Source organism: Micropterus salmoides, unplaced genomic scaffold (assembly GCF_014851395.1).
Source record: "Micropterus salmoides isolate LMB-PRFRI ecotype aquatic unplaced genomic scaffold, ASM1485139v1 Ms_hic_scaffold_10, whole genome shotgun sequence".
Taxonomy (NCBI): domain Eukaryota; kingdom Metazoa; phylum Chordata; class Actinopteri; order Centrarchiformes; family Centrarchidae; genus Micropterus; species Micropterus salmoides.
Genome location: NW_024040041.1, coordinates 28872585 through 28892237, shown reverse-complemented (window position 1 = coordinate 28892237; position 19653 = coordinate 28872585). Strand labels below are relative to the sequence as shown.

The window sequence follows — 19653 nt, the reverse complement described above, 5'->3', positions numbered from 1 at the left end:
GGATCAGTCGAGACTGAGCTAAGTAAACAGGGACAGCTCAACATGTTCAAAGAATAGTGTCAACGCTGCAGTTATTTATGCACTGACCAAAACTAAAACCTCATTCTTACCAAGACGCAGAAATATGCATTTATTAAGTCTTTGTGCCTGTCAAGTAAATGTACCTGGACTTTATGGTAAATTAATGATATCAACACATCTATAGTGAATCCTGCCTGTAGGTCAAACACCATTACATCATCTTAAACTGCATCAGGATTTCAGTCAGTGATAAAATCAAACCAGATCTACATTTGCTGGCAGTGCTCACACACTATTATTCTCATTAACACCACAGTAACACACCAGTTCAATTGACAAAATGACATTAGCATTATCTTACTCTACCGCTGAAAACAAAGAGATCAGAAAAAAATCCAAGTAACACAGGCCTGGAATTTGGGCATTGTAGAAAAGCCTGAGTTAAACATATCAAAATCCACTTTTTTACTCTTGTCAGCGATGCAGTAATCAGCAGCAGCAGGTGTGTTCATGACATTTTTAGAAATCCACGTGAAGCAGGGTTAGAGTTACTGCTCTGCATGTGTGACTTTCAGCAGAGGAGGGTTACGTATGTAAGTGCTGAAGGTAACCTCCAAGTGAGGAAAAAGTACAAAGAGGAGGACGGGTGGTACTTAAGGAGCTGACAGGCTGTTGCTTGCTCTAACAGAAACAGGACACAGATTTGGACCGGCAGGGACAAACAGTCCACCACCTCGTTAACACTTTCAGTCAGACTGTGGTGTCATTGGAGAGAGAGACTTGTTTTGGTAGCTAAAATATTTATACTGAGAACATTGTATATATACAGATTTACACAGATAATATATACAGTATACAAACACAGGACACTGGAAGACATTACACTGCCCTACAAAGCCAAACACAGCAGATTCTGTTCAAAACTGAGTTAAATCTGGTCTGCTTTACCATGTAAAAGGTCATTTGCTATAGAAATGTGTTATTGATGAAAATTAAAATATTCAAAATTAACTAGAACATGAAAACAAAGATTAAAAAATGTCCACACTCCAAAGCCTAGCTAATGAGCTAGCCCTAGCCGCAGCTAATTCCCCCACTTTTTCCTGTTTCTTGTATTTGGAAAAATAATAACCATACTTTTGATGCTCTAACATCTTAGTAATTTAGTTTTATACTACATACATAAGCTAAATGTAATCATAAAAGGAGAAAAATAAGTAGCCAGGCACCACATAAACTAGTCCAGCTAAAAGCTAACTAGCCTAGCTAACAGAGTAGCAGTAACTGCCGTCTCTGCAGCCTTTGGCTCTACTTGGAATTTATATGATTTCATGTGGTTTATAAGGTCTGTGAGTTATAATAATCCTTACTTACTTATCCTTTTTTCACAGTTTCACTAAGTTCCTAATGTGACAGACAGGATCATCTATCCTAACATTAAAAATCACCCCAGTCATCTGGAGAAGTCATCAGATTAAAAAACATCATATTATTTGTATTATTGTCTTAATATTTATTTTTATACCATGCCATTCATTCAGTATTCATATTTTTTGTTTGTTTCTTAAATAAATGCCTTTACTGACTTTGCTTTTACTTTCACTCAGCCTTTAAATTAAGTTTTAAAGGCTGAGTGAATAATGAGATGTTAGATAAACCATTTACAAACCCCATTGGCCTATCTGACAAATTTATTGATACAAAGCTGAGAACAGAGCTGGATTTTTGTTGTTGTGTGTTTTATCATGAAAAGTCTGGGAGATACACTGTTCTCAGAGGACAGTGACAATAGCCAGATATGTATTAAAATCAAGGAAGAAAAGCCTGTGAAACAGCATTTACTCAAAAGGACACATGCTTTTCACAGATTTCTAAAATTTGACCATATTATTTTATTAAAATCTTATTTTATATTATTGTACTCATTATGTCTAAAATTAATATGAAATCTGATGAAAAACTTCTTACCCATCGTGTCAGAAATAAACACTGAGTTGGTAAAGGAAACAGAAACACATGAAGTAATTTCCTCTCTTTTAAATTGGATTTTAAGCTTAAGATTGTATTTGCTCAGTGAGATTCCTCCTTTCACAGAGCCCATAAACACACAGTAATTACTGCTTGGTATTAAGAAGTGATGTGATGTACAGTATTTTCAAGATGACAAGCTGCTGATCCCCCTAATATAATGAGATCTCAAGTTACAAACAACTCTCCCATGCTAAATGTGGTACAAAGCAGTTGTCATGTGTTGCTTTACTGCTTGCGATGTTCACACAGCATTGACTATATCACACACACCGGGTGCTTTTATGTGCAACAACTTCTCCCTCGATGTGGCCGGCTATCACTAACCTTATATGTTGCAGACAAATCAATTATAGTTTGAATAACAACACCACCATTTAAAACCATAATCAGCAGAAATGTATTTGTAGTTAATTTTAATGCCACCAGGATTTAGCGCTTGTCCAAAGATATTAAAATCTTTCTCAAATATCAAGTTCAGTGTCTCTTTACATGATTGTTTCTTCATCTGTCTTTAATGGGTGCTGTGCCACGGGGCTCAACTCATGGGCCATTCTGTGGAAAGGTTCAAACGAAGCCACAACATTTTTGTTATCCAATTATTATGTGCCACTATGTGTCTAAATGAATTGCTATGACTATGAAGCTAGAAGAAGTTGTCAGTGCAATAAAACAATAGATAGAAGTGGATAAAGCTGCAGAGCTTATTTGAGAAGTTTATATGGATAATGTGACACTCTTTGAATTATTTGATGCAATTACATTAACCACAGCGGATGTGCTAATTGTAGGACAAGAGTTCTGGGGCATTTCTGAGCTACACTGCCTGTTTTGTTTTTGGTACTTTTTTGATAAAATATTTAAGAAATTAAATAAGTGGGGTAGAAGAGACATAATACCATATATATTTTTTTTATATATCTTACAGTATAGGTTATTGGATGATACTGCTGGACAACAGAAATTATGTTAATTTAGGCGATATAAAACACTTGACACCATCAAATCACTACTTAAATAGCACCAAAAAAACAAAAAGCAAGTAAATGCCATACAAACTATGGGAAACTCCAAAGAGTTCAAAGATAATGAAGGATCTGAAAGCCTTGACTTGACATATGACAATATTGTTGATATAATTTATGAAATAATTGTATTTGCTGTTTCAGCAGCCTAAATTCCCAATAGAAAGAAAGCAGCACAGGCAGTAATCATTGACTTACATGAGGAACTCTTCAAATCAGTTTTTACATTGGCCCATTGGCTAGATGCAGGTGCAACTAAGTCAAGCAGCTTCCTTTCAAGAATTACAGGTTGCGTGATAGAGAGTTTAGACAAAGTTGTGGCTGGAAACACAAGTAAACTTTTATGTCATGTCCAGTTTATAATAATGTCATGTTAAAATACGTGCATGAATTGCACTAAACCTTGGGAACCTTGGAATTAAGTAATTTATTATTAACCCTAATCGATTGTAAAATGTTCAACACAAATTCAAAATATGTTCCGCAGAATAAAAACCTAAAGACCATTTCAAAGCAATTCCCCAATAAGAAACCTGTCTGAAATCTGATTTTCATTCTCTCACTTTCATTTTCTCATGACACATTCCAAAAAAGTAATATCAACACTGAACTGACATCTGTCCAGAGTTTAATCCGGTAAATCCAAGCAAGGTGCCTTGGAGGCGAATGAGCAGTTGCTCCTCGAGTTAAACAGGAAGGTCATGATGCATCATGGAGACACTGGGTTTGGTTCATACCCATAAATACACACAATGACAGCTTCTGTCTCCAAATCAATATTATCACAATGAGTACATTGATTAAGCAATTCGTTATGCATTTAACATGAGATGTCATACTGAACAGCAAACACAACATAAACTTTAAGCAGCTAATAGCAGTTCTCGACAGAATGAAAGGCATGTAAAAATAGTGCTTGGGGATCATCACCTGTCGCTGCTGACATGTTCCTATTACCACTAGAAGATCCTGAGCCATATTTAAGTGTTGAGCAGAGATCGATAATGCAACTTGATTGACATTTGAATGGAGTGGCACTGCCAAGATTGGAGTGTCCGGTTTGCTTCAGCAGCACATTCATCTTTATAAAAGGAGCCTCCACCTCCTGCTGCTGTTCACTTAGAGGTCTGCCATTCACTGACCATTGGTGAGATCTATCATTTTCCCCTCTGGCATCTGTCCATAACGGTGGCTCTGCACAGATTGTCGTCTTATTCTTTTGGTGTGTGATCTGTGGCACCGCAGAATCTTGAGTTCTATCTGGGTGTGTCAACCCGGTAAGTAAGATACAAAAGTATCAATAATTTGATTACAAATCGTTTGAAAATTTGGATTAATTGCACTGTTTGCCTTACTTTCATGGTTTTTTATCTTCAGACATCAGCATGAGCAGTGATGCAGAGATGGCCCAGTATGGGCCAGCAGCAATCTTTCTCCGGAAACCTGAGAAGGAGAGAGTTGAGGCTCAGAACCGCCCGTTTGATGCCAGAACGGCCTGCTTTGTGCCAGATGCCAAGGAGCTGTACATCAAAGGTGTCATCCAGAAGAGAGAAGGTGGCCGAGTCACCGTAAAGACTGAAGCTGATGAGGTAATATGTCAGCATCACTGATTCATCCCTGCATACTTCAAATTACTGTTGGCGCAGTGCAGACTTTTCAAATGAATTTGCACTTGCAACTGAATTACCAATGTAAAAAATAATTTATTCAAAAAGGAAAAATCATGTCGTACAGTTATTACGTGCTACTAGTGGCTGCCCTAAAGGTGGGGGAAATAACAATCTAAAATACTTTAGCGTGCTTAAAGTAACGTAAAGAATACATGATTTGTAATAAATGAGCTGTAACATGCAAAATGCTGGTATGAGACTTTCAGCATCAGTTGGTTTGTGACTTTATTTGTTAACAGAACCCCATATTTTATACATTTTAATGATGAATTTTATACTCTAGTGTGCTATTTTTCATTTCTTGTTGTTGAATCCTGTTAGTTCTGCTGCAGGAATTTGCTATTTATACACCCACTTGGTAACATCATACGCAGGCATGGACTTCAATTCCATTGCTATGCTGATGACATCCAAATTTATTTCACCACCAGCTCCGATAGGCCATCCCTGCCTGACTCACTCACTGCATGTATCAGGGACATCAAGCATTGGATGTCTCTTAACTTCCTCAAATTAAATGATAATAAAACTGAGATATTACTGATCAGCTCTGCTGCCTCAGTCAAAAGGATGGACCAGTCCTTCTATATTGATGGTTTCCATATTAAGCCTTCATCACTGACTCGTAACCTCTGTGTCTTATTCGACTCATTCGGCACTCATATTTCTTCTCTTGTTAAAAACTCCTTCTCTCATTTTCGGAATATTGCTCGTCTAAGATCTTCTCTCACTTTAGCTGACGCTGAAATCTTAATCCATGCATTAATTACATCACGTCTGGATTATTGCAATGCTTTATTTCTTGGTCTTCCCAAAAAACTTATTGCAAGATTACAGTACGTTCAAAACTCAGCAGCAAGAGTTCTCACCTCCACCAGGCGTTCTGCTCACATTACTCCGGTGCTTCATGACCTTCACTGGCTACCCGTAGCATCACGTATCCACTTTAAGGTATTGCTTCTAACATTTAAGGCATTAAATGGTCTTGCACCCCCATATTTGTCTGATCTACTTTTCACCTACCACCCTGCACGGCCTCTCAGATCAACTGAACTTGGTTTATTGTCCATCCCTCATTTCCGGTTGTCAACAATAGGTGGAAGGTCATTTAGTGTTAATGCTCCAAAATTATGGAATTCACTGCCCCTTTCACTTCGAAATATTTCATCTGTGGCTACATTCAAGATACAGTTAAAAACATATCTATTTAACATGTATTTCGTTTAAATGTGACTATATGTATCCTATGTGATTGTAAGTTGTGTGTTAGTGTGTAAATGTATTGTAAATGTACCATGTAAAGCGACCTTGAGCTCTGGAAAGGCGCTATATAATAAAACTTCTTCTTCTTCTTCAGTCAATATAATTTCATCTTCTCTCACTTTATTTTCCAGACTGTAATAGTCACGGAAGAAGATTGCCATCCTATGAATCCCCCAAAGTACGACAAGATTGAGGACATGGCCATGATGACCCACCTCAATGAGCCCTCTGTGCTGTTTAACCTCAAAGATCGTTATTCAGCGTGGATGATTTATGTAAGTAATGAGAGAGAGATTTTCATCTCTTTATCAGTGATTCTCGCTGTCTTGCCTAACATACTTCTCACCTGCAGACCTACTCTGGACTCTTCTGTGCCACTGTAAACCCTTACAAGTGGCTGCCGGTGTACGACCCACAAGTTGTTGCAGCCTACAGAGGGAAAAAGCGCATGGAGGCCCCGCCACATATATTCTCTGTCTCTGATAATGCGTATCAAAATATGCTTACAGGTACGAAAGAGCAAGGAGGTATTTGAGCCTCTCGCGGAAATTACAGAGCCCTGAATATCTCTGACAGCTTTGTTGTCCCTGATGTTGAAAATCAGATATTGGCCAGACACAGTGGTTGAGGAAGTATACAGTTCTTTCACACAAGTAAAAGTACTAATACCACACTGTAAAAACACTGCATTACAAGTCAAGTCCTGCATTGAAAAGGTTACTGAAATTAAAAGTAAATGTTCTTGGTGCAGAAAGATGCCCCCTGTGACTGTTACACTATTATATTCTATCACTAGATTATTGTTACTCATGCATTAATGTAAAAGCAGGATTTTACTGGAGCTCATTTGGAACTATTTTGTATCTGACTGAAACTAATGATTATTTTCATTATGGATTAATCTGCGGATTACTTTCTCCATTAATCAATTGAATGTTTGGTTTGTTCAAATTTAGAAAATAGTGAGAAATCCCATCACAATTACCCAGAGCCATCAGTGGCAACACACAGTGGTGGTAATGGACTCACCAGGCTCGACTCAACGTGGTTCACATAATAAACAGTTTATTGAACCAAGTCCAAAAAGTCACAGGCAGCAGTAACAAAATCACAGGGCAGAAGTCGAAGTCAAATACAGAGAGCTAAGGTCAAACACACCAGAGAGCGCACACTGAAATATCGCTAGGATTCTGGCACAAGGGATCAAGACAAACTGGCACTGATACAAAAGGGGAAGTAGGTATTTAAACACTAGGGCTGGTGAGACAATGAGGCAGAGCTGGAGCACATTAGGTCAGGGACAGGTAATCACACAGGACAGGGAGGCAGACAAAGACCCGAAAAGAGACAAGATGTTAAGTTCCAACAGACAGGAAGTGGTTACAGACATAAAAGTGGACACAATAATCTAACTGCGGTGGCTGGGCGTGACAAGAGTCCAAAGTGACACCTTCACAATGGTTGTTCAGTCCAAACCTAAAGATTTTATTAACAATACATTACAAAGATTGAAATATGTAATTAAAAGGAAAACTCATTTGTGAAGCTGGAACCATAAAATGTTTTTGCATGACTTTTTAATCCACAGCTCATAGTAACAGACTTCTTTCAGGGTTTTAAGCAACCTTGTCACTTAACCAAACTAATGCAAATAATGCAAAACTATAATTAATGCAGAACTGTCACTGAAGCGTGTTCATATTTTCTGTCACTGACAGATCGTGAGAACCAGTCTGTATTGATTACGTGAGTTGTGTTGCATTTTAGTAAAATTCAGTAATTCAGTATGATTCTTTGGTCTTCTTCACGTCTCTTTCATTCTGTGCTCACAGCGGAGAATCGGGTGCAGGGAAGACTGTCAACACTAAACGTGTCATCCAGTACTTTGCGACGATTGCGGTGGCTGGTGGCGACAAGAAAGAGCACTCGTCTGGCAAAATCCAGGTAATCCCTGAAAAAGATACAATAAGACTGGGTAAAGAAAACACAGTGGGACTCTGATGAGGCTGGCTGTGTTTTCCAGGGGACGCTGGAAGATCAAATCATTTCAGCGAACCCTTTGCTGGAGGCTTTTGGGAATGCCAAGACTGTGAGGAATGACAACTCCTCACGATTTGTAAGTAAGAGCTCTCAAAATAAGACCTTTCCCAAGAGACAGTTGCTTTAATAGCAATAGTCCAAGTACTGTAACCTTGTCTACTCCTTTAAATATTCCTTATGATTTTAAAAATGAACTTGCATTCTACCCAGTTTTATTTTGATTTTATGTTCCGTAGGGTAAATTCATCAGAATTCACTTTGGAACCACAGGAAAACTGGCTTCTGCTGATATTGAAACCTGTAAGTTTATTTTTCCACATTAATAATTTTCATTATATGTCTTCTTACAATTGACAATCATTATTTGATACATAATTCAACGTAGATTTGCTGGAGAAGTCGAGAGTGACATTCCAGTTGTCTGAAGAGAGGAGCTACCACATCTTTTATCAGATAATGACTGGCCACAAACCAGAGCTTATAGGTAAGCTGAGGCCATTATAGCTTGCAAATTAAGATATTTTGGAAAATGAATTCAGAAAATACGTAATCATTTTTGTTTCTTGCTTCAGAAATGCTTCTCATAACAACAAACCCATATGACTTCCCTATGATAAGTCAGGGGCAGATCTCTGTGGTCAGCATCGACGACAAGGAAGAGCTGGTGGCCACAGATGTGAGCTGTCTCTTGTCTTCCAGTCGCATACAGGTGCATTTTGCTGGCTTCTACTAACAATGAATTTAATGTAACAGACTGCCACTGATGTCTTGGGCTTCACCAATGAAGAAAAAGTCTCCATCTACAAGTTAACTGGTGCTGTGTTGCATTATGGGAACATGAAGTTCAAGCAGAAGCAGAGGGAGGAGCAGGCGGAGCCTGATGGCACTGAAGGTGAGACTCTTTACTTTTCAATTAATGAAGACATGCAGACGATATTAAAAAATATTTCATGTTTATCTCTCAGTGGCAGACAAAGTCGCTTTCCTCATGGGTCTGAACTCTGCTGACTTCTTGAAAGGCCTTTGCTACCCCAGAGTGAAAGTGGGGAATGAATATGTCACCAAGGGCCAAACTGTCCCGCAGGTACGACAATAAGTGATAATGCATGATGAGGTGTACTAATATAAGAAAATAATGCACAATGTGGAGGGTAAGTAAAGTAGACTGGCCTTTTACTTCTCCAAGACTGTTACTTTTCATATCGGAACACCTTGTTGTGCATTATTGCTCTTGACAGTATATCATAACCAGTGACCAAACCAAATTTCGGATGGTAATGCAAATGTAAAATCTGATGCTAGTGTTAAGTTTGTTTACAAAGCAATTTAAGGAAATCTTCACATCAGCCGGGAACATCTCATCAGTTTCTAACGAGACGTGTGTCAAATCGTCCCAATCCATAGCATGGTTCATGATAGATACATCATTTAAAAATAGTGTCAGAAAATGGCAACACGTGTAGATGAGATTGATGCTACTGTTTGCGAAATAACAACTCTTGAAGTTTAAATTCTGAATCGTCTTTAATTGTGCCAATGTGTTTGGCAACTCATGTGTGTTTTTATTTAAATGACAACAAGCACGGATAAGAATGACAATTGATGAGCGTTAAACTCTTAACCATTAACTGCCCCTAGCAACTGTTTTCACACCCACGGTGGATTGAAAATGAGGTTGGTGGGATGGATATGTAACTCACTACTGACTGGTTAGGGCAAAACCTATCAAATGCCTCCCACCCCAAACCATGTCCAGTTCGGACAACTGTCAGCCAGTGAGAAACATTTTATGTTTTGTGCCGTCACCACATTATAAAGATAAATAACCCTGTTCGCATTTAAACTCTATATTTTGTGTTAGTGATTTATGTATCTTCAAAATCTCCTGATCAGATCACCAATGCAGTTGGCGCTCTGGCCAAGTCTGTCTATGAGAAGATGTTCTTATGGATGGTTATACGAATCAATGAGATGCTGGACACAAAGCAACCAAGACAGTTCTTCATTGGAGTGTTAGACATCGCTGGATTTGAAATATTTGATGTGAGTTTGGGATTAAATTTATTTATTTAAAATTTATTTCGATCAGTCAGTGGTGATGATGATTTCCAACAGTAATGCTTGTTTCTCGGTTTTATGTTGATATGTCATAAATTAATGGTTTATTCTTGTCACAGTTCAACAGCATGGAGCAACTTTGTATTAATTTCACCAATGAGAAACTGCAGCAGTTTTTCAACCACCACATGTTTGTACTGGAGCAAGAAGAATACAAGAAAGAGGGAATCGAGTGGGAGTTCATTGACTTTGGTATGGATTTGGCAGCCTGCATTGAACTCATTGAAAAGGTAGGTAGGTAACTACTGCACATCAGTATATATTATACCAAATTTTAGGCACCATATATAATATATTCCTGTGATACATTCACCAGCCAATGGGAATCTTTTCCATCCTCGAAGAGGAGTGTATGTTCCCCAAGGCCTCAGACACTTCTTTTAAGAACAAACTCTACGACCAACATCTCGGAAAAAATAGTGCTTTCCAAAAGCCAAAGGTTGTCAAAGGCAAACCTGAGGCTCACTTCTCCCTGGTGCACTATGCCGGCACTGTGGACTACAACATCACCGGCTGGCTGGAGAAAAACAAAGATCCTCTGAATGAGTCGGTGGTGCAGCTTTACCAGAAGTCATCGATGAAATTGTTATCTTTCTTGTATGCTTCATTTTCTGGTGCTGACGCAGGTACAACATTTGCAAAACTTTGGAATAACTAACATCTACAGTAGAAACACGAGTTTTAGTATTCTTAAGAAAGAGACTAGTGGGTGTCTGGGGTAGAAATGATTTAGGGAATGATTCAGCAAAAGACCCCCCCCCCCTCCCCCGACACCTACATTGGCAAATGTCAAGTAATACTTTTGTTTCTGCTTTGTAGAATCGGGTGGTGATGCTGGAGCTGGCAAAGGTGGAAAGAAAGGAGGGAAGAAGAAGGGCGGCTCGTTTCAGACAGTGTCTGCTGTTTTCAGGGTACAGAAGTGATAATCTATTTAGATATGACTTTCTTGCCCTGCATTTATTTCCAAAGATGGGGACTCCGCACAGTTCAACTCTTTTCCAATAAGTTCCATCAATCAAATAATAATGGTTGGTTTGATTGTTAAGCTTTAAGGAGGCAGGACTTGTAGCCATACTGGCAGTGCTTGAAGGCTCAAATCAGGGCAAGAAGCAAAATCTTTTATTCTCAGTGTTTGACATTCGAAAAAGATGTAATGACAATTGATCTCCTGCAGGAAAATCTTGGAAAACTAATGACCAACTTAAGGAGCACTCACCCTCACTTTGTACGTTGCCTGATTCCAAATGAGGTTAAAACACCAGGTACCAATTTAACGCCAAAAATGCTCCTCTTTAATGATATAAACTAAACCAATACCATGTAGATTAAAAACGGTGTGTATCTTACAGGGATTGCGTCTGGATTCTACAGTATAACTTGCGCTTGTTCATGAATGTGAAACACTGGCCGTGGATGAAGCTGTTCTTTAAAATAAAGCCACTTCTAAAGAGTGCAGAGACCGAAAAGGAGATGGCGACCATGAAAGAGGACTTCATCAAGTGTAAGGAGGATCTGGCAAAGTCAGAGTCCAAGAGAAAGGAGCTTGAAGAGAAAATGGTTTCTCTTTTGCAGGAGAAAAATAACCTCCTCCTGCAAGTACAAGCTGTGAGTATCATAGCAAATAAAAGCCAAACTCACTTAAATCATTGTCCAAATGATCATACAATACTGCTGTTCTCTCTGTGTTTTTCTTAGGACTCAGAAAATCTTTGCGATGCAGAGGAAAGATGTGAAGGCTTGATCAAGAGCAAAATCCAGCTCGAGGCCAAACTCAAAGAGGTGACTGAGAGACTAGAGGACGAGGAGGAAATGTCCGCTGAGTTAACCGCCAAGAAGCGGAAGCTCGAAGACGAATGCTCTGAGCTTAAAAAAGACATTGATGACCTGGAGATAACCCTGGCCAAAGTGGAGAAGGAGAAACATGCCACAGAAAACAAGGTTTGTAAGACTGTTTGTTCGGTAGCTCCATATATCTCATACTTCATATCCTTAGTATTTGCTTGCTTGCTTGTGTCAGGGTGTCTCAAAAACAACTTAACATTTCAATGGAGTTTGGTTGTGTCACCATAATTATTTAAAATTAGCAGCCAAAAGTCTATTCTTACTACCTATTGCAGGTCAAAAACCTAATGGATGAGCTGGCCAGTCAGGATGAAAAGATTGGTAAACTGACCAAGGAGAAGAGAGCCCTACAAGAGGCTCATCAACAGGCACTGGATGATCTTCAAGCTGAGGAAGACAAAGTCAACTCTCTGACCAAAGCCAAGTCTAAGCTGGAACAGCAAGTGGATGATGTGAGTTGCTGCAGACAATAATACAGTCAAACACTGGTGCATCTTAATTAACTTTGTGCAATTTGCTTTCAAGCTTGAGGGTTCATTGGAGCAAGAAAGGAAGATCCGCATGGACCTGGAAAGAGCCAAGAGGAAGCTCGATGGGGATCTGAAACTTACACAAGAATCCCTGATGGACCTAGAAAATGACAAACAACAATCCGAGGAGAGGATTAAGAAGTAAGCTCATGCGCTGATCATGTACAGTATGTATGAGGAAAATAAATATTGACATCATCATTTTCTTGTCCATGCAGAAAAGAATTTGAAAACAACCAGCTGCTCAGCAACATTGCAGACGAGCAAACAATTAATAACCAGCTTCAAAAGAAGATGAAGGAGCTCCATGTAATACTACTCGGATTAAAGTCACACATGACCCAGGCTGATAACAACCATTTGTCCCCTGATGATGGTATGTTTTTTTGTTTTAAGGCTCGAATTGAAGAACTGGAGGAAGAAGTCGAGGCAGAGCGAGCTGTCCGGGCAAAGATCGAGAAGCAGAGGTCGGACCTCACCAGGGAGATCGAGGAGATCAGCGAGAGGCTGGAAGAGGCCGGAGGAGCCACCGCCGCTCAGATCGAGATGAACAAGAAGCGCGAAGCTGAGTTCCTCAAACTGCGGCGTGACCTGGAGGAGTCCACGCTGCACCACGAGGCCACAACCGCCACACTGCGCAAGAAGCAGGCGGACAGCATGGCTGAGCTGGGAGACCAGATCGACAACCTCCAGAGAATTAAACAGAAAATGGAAAAGGAAAAGAGTGAAATGAAGATGGAGATTGATGATTTGACCATTAATATGGAAACAGTTGCAAAAGCCAAGGTCAGATTTTTTGAATCGCTAATATGTTAATAGCATAAGGTACTGCAGAACTAACTGGATGAATTTGTGTTTTTTAAAAAATTAAAGGTCATCCTGGAGAAGACTTGTCATTCACTTGAAGATCAGCTCATGGAGCTAAAGACCAAGAATGAGGAAAACATGCATCAAGTGAATGATCTTACCAATCAGAGGGCCCGTTTTCAAACTGAGAATGGTAATATCTTTCCTCCTTTTAATGAAATTCATAAAGTTACAGAGTTTTAGTTTGAGTTTTAGTAAAATGTATTTCCTTTTCTTGGCTTGCGGTAGCTGAATTATCCCGACAAATGGAAGAGAGAGAGAGTCTCATTTCCCAGCTGACGAGAGGAAAGCAAGGATTCACAACAAAAATTGACGAGTTAAAAAGACTGATCGAGGAGGAAACAAAGGTAATCGAAGGTTTGCAAACACTGACACTTACATGACTTTTTTTTCTCATGAAGCATCATAATGGTTTCTTCCTCAATAGGCTAAGAACGCCTTGGCTCACAGTTTACAGTCAGCCCGTCATGACTGTGATCTCATTCGTGAGCAGTTTGAGGAGGAGCAGGAGGCCAAAGCTGAGCTGCAGCGCAGTTTGTCAAAAGCAAACGCTGAGGTGGCCCTGTGGAGGAACAAATACGAGACTGATGCTATCCAACGCACCGAGGAGCTTGAGGAAGCAAAGTAATTATACACTAAGACAAGATCAATAGATCAGGCTAAGGTTTGGCTTAAATGGCTTTAACCAAATATTAGATATCAAACAGTCATGTGGACTGTGCCTAATATGATTTTTAAAAAGTGCATATTTCATTTCTTCATTTATTTTAATATTACATTGACAAAATATTAATTTAAATGTAGTCATCATCCCACTAGAGTTTTTCAGTCTTTGTGGGGCCATCATTTTCTAATAAATCTGAATAATGCCCAAGAAAGTTTCTTGGAAAATAGGGAAAGTGTTTATTTTGTACACTTCTAATTCATTCATTCCAATTAATTGCTTGCATAACCTACAGAGTCTTGTAGTTAGTGAACAGCCAATCAGCAGAACATATGAAATGATTCTACAGGCAAGCAGTCAGTTCAACATGTACTGTATGAAGGATAAAGTTTCCAATAATAACTAAATAATGACATAATATAATACATTTTTTCTTTTTGGAATTCAAAAACTGCATTTAAAGTCACTCTTTAAACCAATTTAACTCTAACTAAAATATCACTGTTAGACTTGTGTTATATCACTGACTGACTTTTTCTCTATATTTTTCTCTAAATCTTTTACTATATTACATTGTTATTTCAAAAAGCCTTGATAGCTGCCAAAATGGGACTTTGGTTAACATTTTAATAATAATAATTACCTTTGATAGGAAAAAAATCACCCAGCGTCTCCAAGAGGCTGAAGAACAATGTGAAGCAGTGAATTCAAAGTGTGCCTCACTGGAAAAAACTAAACAGCGACTTCAAAATGAGATGGAGGATCTCATGGTCGATGTGGAAAGGTCCAACAGCTTAGCTGCCACCCTCGACAAGAAGCAGAGAAACTTTGACAAGGTATTTTCTTTGGCACTTAATTCTAATACTGCTTTATATTACAAAATTAATTCTGACTAGCTAATTTTCCAACAAATTCAGATTCTAGCTGAGTGGAAGCAGAAGTTTGAGGAGTCTCAGCAGAGCTGGAAAGCGCTCAGAAAGAATCTCGATCTCTAAGCACTGAGCTTTTCAAACTGAAGAACTCCTACGAAGAAGCCCTCGATCATCTGGAGACAACGATAAGGGAAAACAAAAACCTGCAACGTAAGTGTAATCTTATTGTGAGAAACAACAGTTTCTGAGGAATATTTTAAATAAATTATTTCAAAACCTCTCTGTCAAAACACAGAGGAGATCTCAGACCTGACAGAACAGTTTGGGGAGAGCGGGAAGACGATTCATGAACTGGAGAAATTCAAGAAGCAGGTGGAGACAGAAAAATACAACATGCAAACTGCGCTGGAAGAATCTGAGGTACAACTGATAACAAACCATCAAATATGTCTTCAGTAAACCACAGCCTTGGTGACTGTTATTTAAATGGATACACATGTTTTAAGGCCACCCTGGAACAAGAGGAGTCTAAGATCCTGCGAGTACAGATGGAGCTAAACCAGATGAAGGCTGAAGTTGACAGAAAAGTGGCAGAGAAAGACGAGGAGCTCGACCAGCTGAAGAGGAACAACCAAAGAGTGATGGAGTCAATGCAGGCCACTCTGGACGCTGAGGTCCGGAGCAGGAACGACGCCCTGAGAGTGAAGAAAAAGATGGAGGGGGACTTAAACGGGATGGAAATCCAGCTGAGCCGCGCTAACAGGCAGGCGGCCGAGTCCCTGAAACAACTGAGGAACATACAGGCGCAACACAAGGTACAACAAGAAAGAGTTATGGCTTAAAGCAAGACTGTACTGGAACACAGTCTTCCTTTTTGCAACTTATAAGTTCAATTTATAAGTCAAAAACTGCACCTTGCTCAAGTCAAGACACCTGGCTGCTGCAGCTTTACTTGGTTATGACCAGTAGCTTATGGTGGCTAACTTTTTTACTTTACAACTACTCTCTGTCAAGATATCTTGTTCTCAACCTAAGTGGACAGATAGACTGACAGTCCAGAGGGACGACATCTCTAACCTTAGGCCCCATCACTACGGGGGTTAAAAATGTCAAAACCATATCAGTTTAACAATGGATAAATGCATTTTCAGGATGCCCAAATCCGCCTGGATGATTCTACAAGAGAGCAGGATGACATGAAGGAGCAGGTAGCCGTGATGGAGCGTAGAACGGCCTTGTTGCAGGCTGAGGTTGAGGAGCTTCAAGCAGTTGTGGAGCGAAGCCGCAAAATGGCTGAACAGGAACTGGTCGATGCCAGTGAACGCGCAGGACTTCTACATTCTCACGTAGGTTGTTTACCGGTATCAACTTATCGAAACAAACCCTTTTGATGTGTAGGATTTACAAGTCACATCTCGTTTATCGTTGGCAGAACACCAGTCTTCTAAATACCAAAAAGAAGCTTGATGCGGATGTAACTCAACTTCACACTGAGATAGAGGAAGCCGTTCAAGAGGCCAGGAATGCCGAGGAGAAGGCCAAGAAAGCCATAACTGATGTAAGGTGCTCTTACTGCGCTCTGCTTTTGGTTAGCACAGACATTAATCGAATTTATAAAAACAATACTCCTGTTGTGGCACCTCTAGGCTGCCGTGATGGCTGAAGAGCTGAGGAAAGAGCAGGACACCAGCGCTCATCTGGAGAGGATGAAGAAGAACCTGGAGGTCACAGTGAAAGACCTGCAGCACCGCTTAGATGAGGCAGAAAACTTAGCCATGAAGGGTGGAAAGAAGCAGCTCCAGAAACTGGAGGCTAGAGTATGTATGTGTGTCTAGTGATGTTTTTACCTTTGTATTTTGCACTAAAATAAACATGATATTAGACAATAATGATGACTGACTGATGGAGAATACCTGGATCCTATCAGGGAATATCCCGTCTTTCTACAAAGATAGTCAGACATATGACTAGTGAGTTATTTAAATGTATTTAATTCAAATACATTCATATATTTAAATGCTATATTTCTTTTCAGGATGGCTTTGAATTGAGTTGTGCACACATAATTTAGGTTTGGTTGCAACTGCACAATCCATCCAAATCCAACCACTTATCCTGCGTACAGGGTCGCGGGGCAATGCATCCAAATGTTAAGTCCAAAATGAGTAGCTTGATCACTTATCCATAATGCATTATGTACAAACTTTTGTGAAAGTTGATTAGAAAAAAGTGAAAACATCAAAGACATTTCAGAGCAGAAATGAATGTTTCTCATCGATTCACTTTGGAGAATTTTGCTTCTACACCTCACGGTTCAGTAGTTGTGAGCCAAACGTGACGTGGCCACATGGTGGTAACAGTGAATCGGATCCAAGAACTATTAAATTGAACAACTAAAGTAGCTATTAACATGTAGCACAGACTACAACAGCACCACACATCCATCCATTGCAGGTAAAAAGGGATCTGGCACCTATTTCATAATACTGTATATTACGCAAAAGAGTATTGTAACGCTAGTCCATTAAAACACACGTTCAACTTAATCAGCTTAAAATCAGCTGTGTATATTTCTGACATAAGCGCTTCAACAAAAGTCCCGATAAAAATCCTAGGGGACAGACAATTTTTGAATTGTACTCTTGTACGTAGGTCCAGGAGCTGGAAAGTGACCTTGAAGCTGAGCAGAAACGTTCTACGGAGGCCATCCAAGGAGTCCGTAAATATGAGAGGAAAGTCAAAGAGCTAACCTATCAGGTAAAGCTGCAACAACTTCCTCCAAGCATATTGTAGAAAATGATAAAGTTATGAATGACAGAATCCAGCAGTTTACTTGACTGAGAGAAGTTTACTTATTTTGCTTCTTTCAGTCTGAGGAAGACAAAAAAAACAACATCCAACTGCAGGATTTGGTGGACAAGCTCCAGAGCAAAATGAAGGCCTACAAACACCATGCTGAAGAAGCTGTGAGTGAATCAGCAGAAATCTATTCAGTGATTCAGTAATGTGTCACATCACCAATATGTTCAACGTAATTAACTTCCAGGAGGAGCTGTCTAACGTCCACATGGCCAGATTCAGGAAGGCTCATCATGAGCTAGAGGAGGCTGAAGAAAGAGCTGATGTGGCCGAATCTCTGGCCAGCAAGATGCGAGCCAAGAGCCGTGAAATAGGGACGAAGGTACTGAGTGACTGGTGTTTTATAAGTACAGTAAATCAGAGTTTTGGCCCATAAATATCCAAAAGTGCTTTTTCAGTAAAGTATGATAGCTTGTTATGCTGTCGTGATCAAAGCTGATGTTAGAAATCAAATTTTTAATTCATATACACTGTTTTTGCATCAATGTGTTTGCTTTGCAGGCACAAGAAGGACAGGGCGAGTAGCTGAATGTTGGACTTTATGTTTCTCTGAACACTAGTAGAAATGAATGTGAACAACCGAAGTGTTTGAGAGCAAATTACATATAGTAGTTCATAGTTTACCATACTGTAATAATATCATTGCATGTTAACTCCGATCAGTAAATGATATTTTGATCAACCTTCAAATAAGTAAACACTGTCATTACTTACATAACAAATCCAGTAGTGATGAAGAGGATGTGAACATAAACAGCATCATTAACTGGTGAACTGAAGCTACAATATTTATCTCCAAATAAAGAAATTACGTTAAATATAAAAGGCAAAATAACAATATAATTTTATTTGGAGCAAAACTCAAAAAGAAGAATAATTATTTATAAAGAATTATTATAATTAAGAATCCTTCTCCACTTTTCGTTGTTGTATACAAGGTTTTGATTAATTTTGCATTATCTTTTAGCGATTTACCAACCGGGCAACTGCCTGATGGCCCTAAAGCCTCTGGGGCCACAAAAAGCCCCAGGTTCACAGTTTATTGTGGTAACCTTGTTTGGGGATATAAAGTATTAAAGCACAATAAAAGAAAAAAGGCAAGATACGGTGATGAATCTTACTTTACCTCCTGGTCTAAAGGCCCTGTTATGAAGAGGGTCCCATTTCAAAATCTAGTTTTAAAATCTTTAGTAATTCAGCTGCAGTGCTCATATCTTCCATATTCCTACATTCTTGCCATTATATTTAATATCCATATCACCACATGAGCATTTGGTTATTCATTCACATAAGTCTATTTTCCAAATCCTAGTCACCATCTTCAAATTTGTTTAGTTGCTTTCACTGTCAGAGTTTAGTTTGTTGTCGATTACTGTTGTTTAGTTTTAGAACAGTAATAAATGTTTATAAAATTAAAGTTAATATGTCCTGTGTTTGCTTGCTCACATTTCACTCACTAAACAGGATCTAGGATCTGTGGGGACAAGATCTGCTCTTCCATTCCATAGACATTAAATAAATAAATAAATAAATAACAACAACGATATTAATAATGGTTAATATGGCTTTCTCTAGATTCAATCAATCAAGTAGTGGGATTATGTTTAGATATTTTATTGAAATGAAGGCAACATACATCCACTATCACAATGCAAACAATTCCTGATGCTAATCAACATTTTGCATCCAACATATTTAAAGTCACTCTGTACGATGTAAGCGGAAACCTCTGGGTCTGAAAAGTGAAGCCAATGTGGAAGTGCCTTAAACCTGCATTCTTTCCAACGGCCAGCTGGGGGCGACTGTACTGGTTGCAGAAGTCTTAATTGGACTTAATAAGAACATGACCCTACG

The 19653-nt window shown here is 39.1% G+C and overlaps 1 pseudogene; it reads left to right on the top strand.

Moving 5' to 3' along the window:
* Positions 1 to 4459: 4459 nt before the first annotated feature.
* LOC119917930 lies at positions 4460 to 18328 on the top strand (annotated as a pseudogene).
* Positions 18329 to 19653: the final 1325 nt, after the last annotated feature.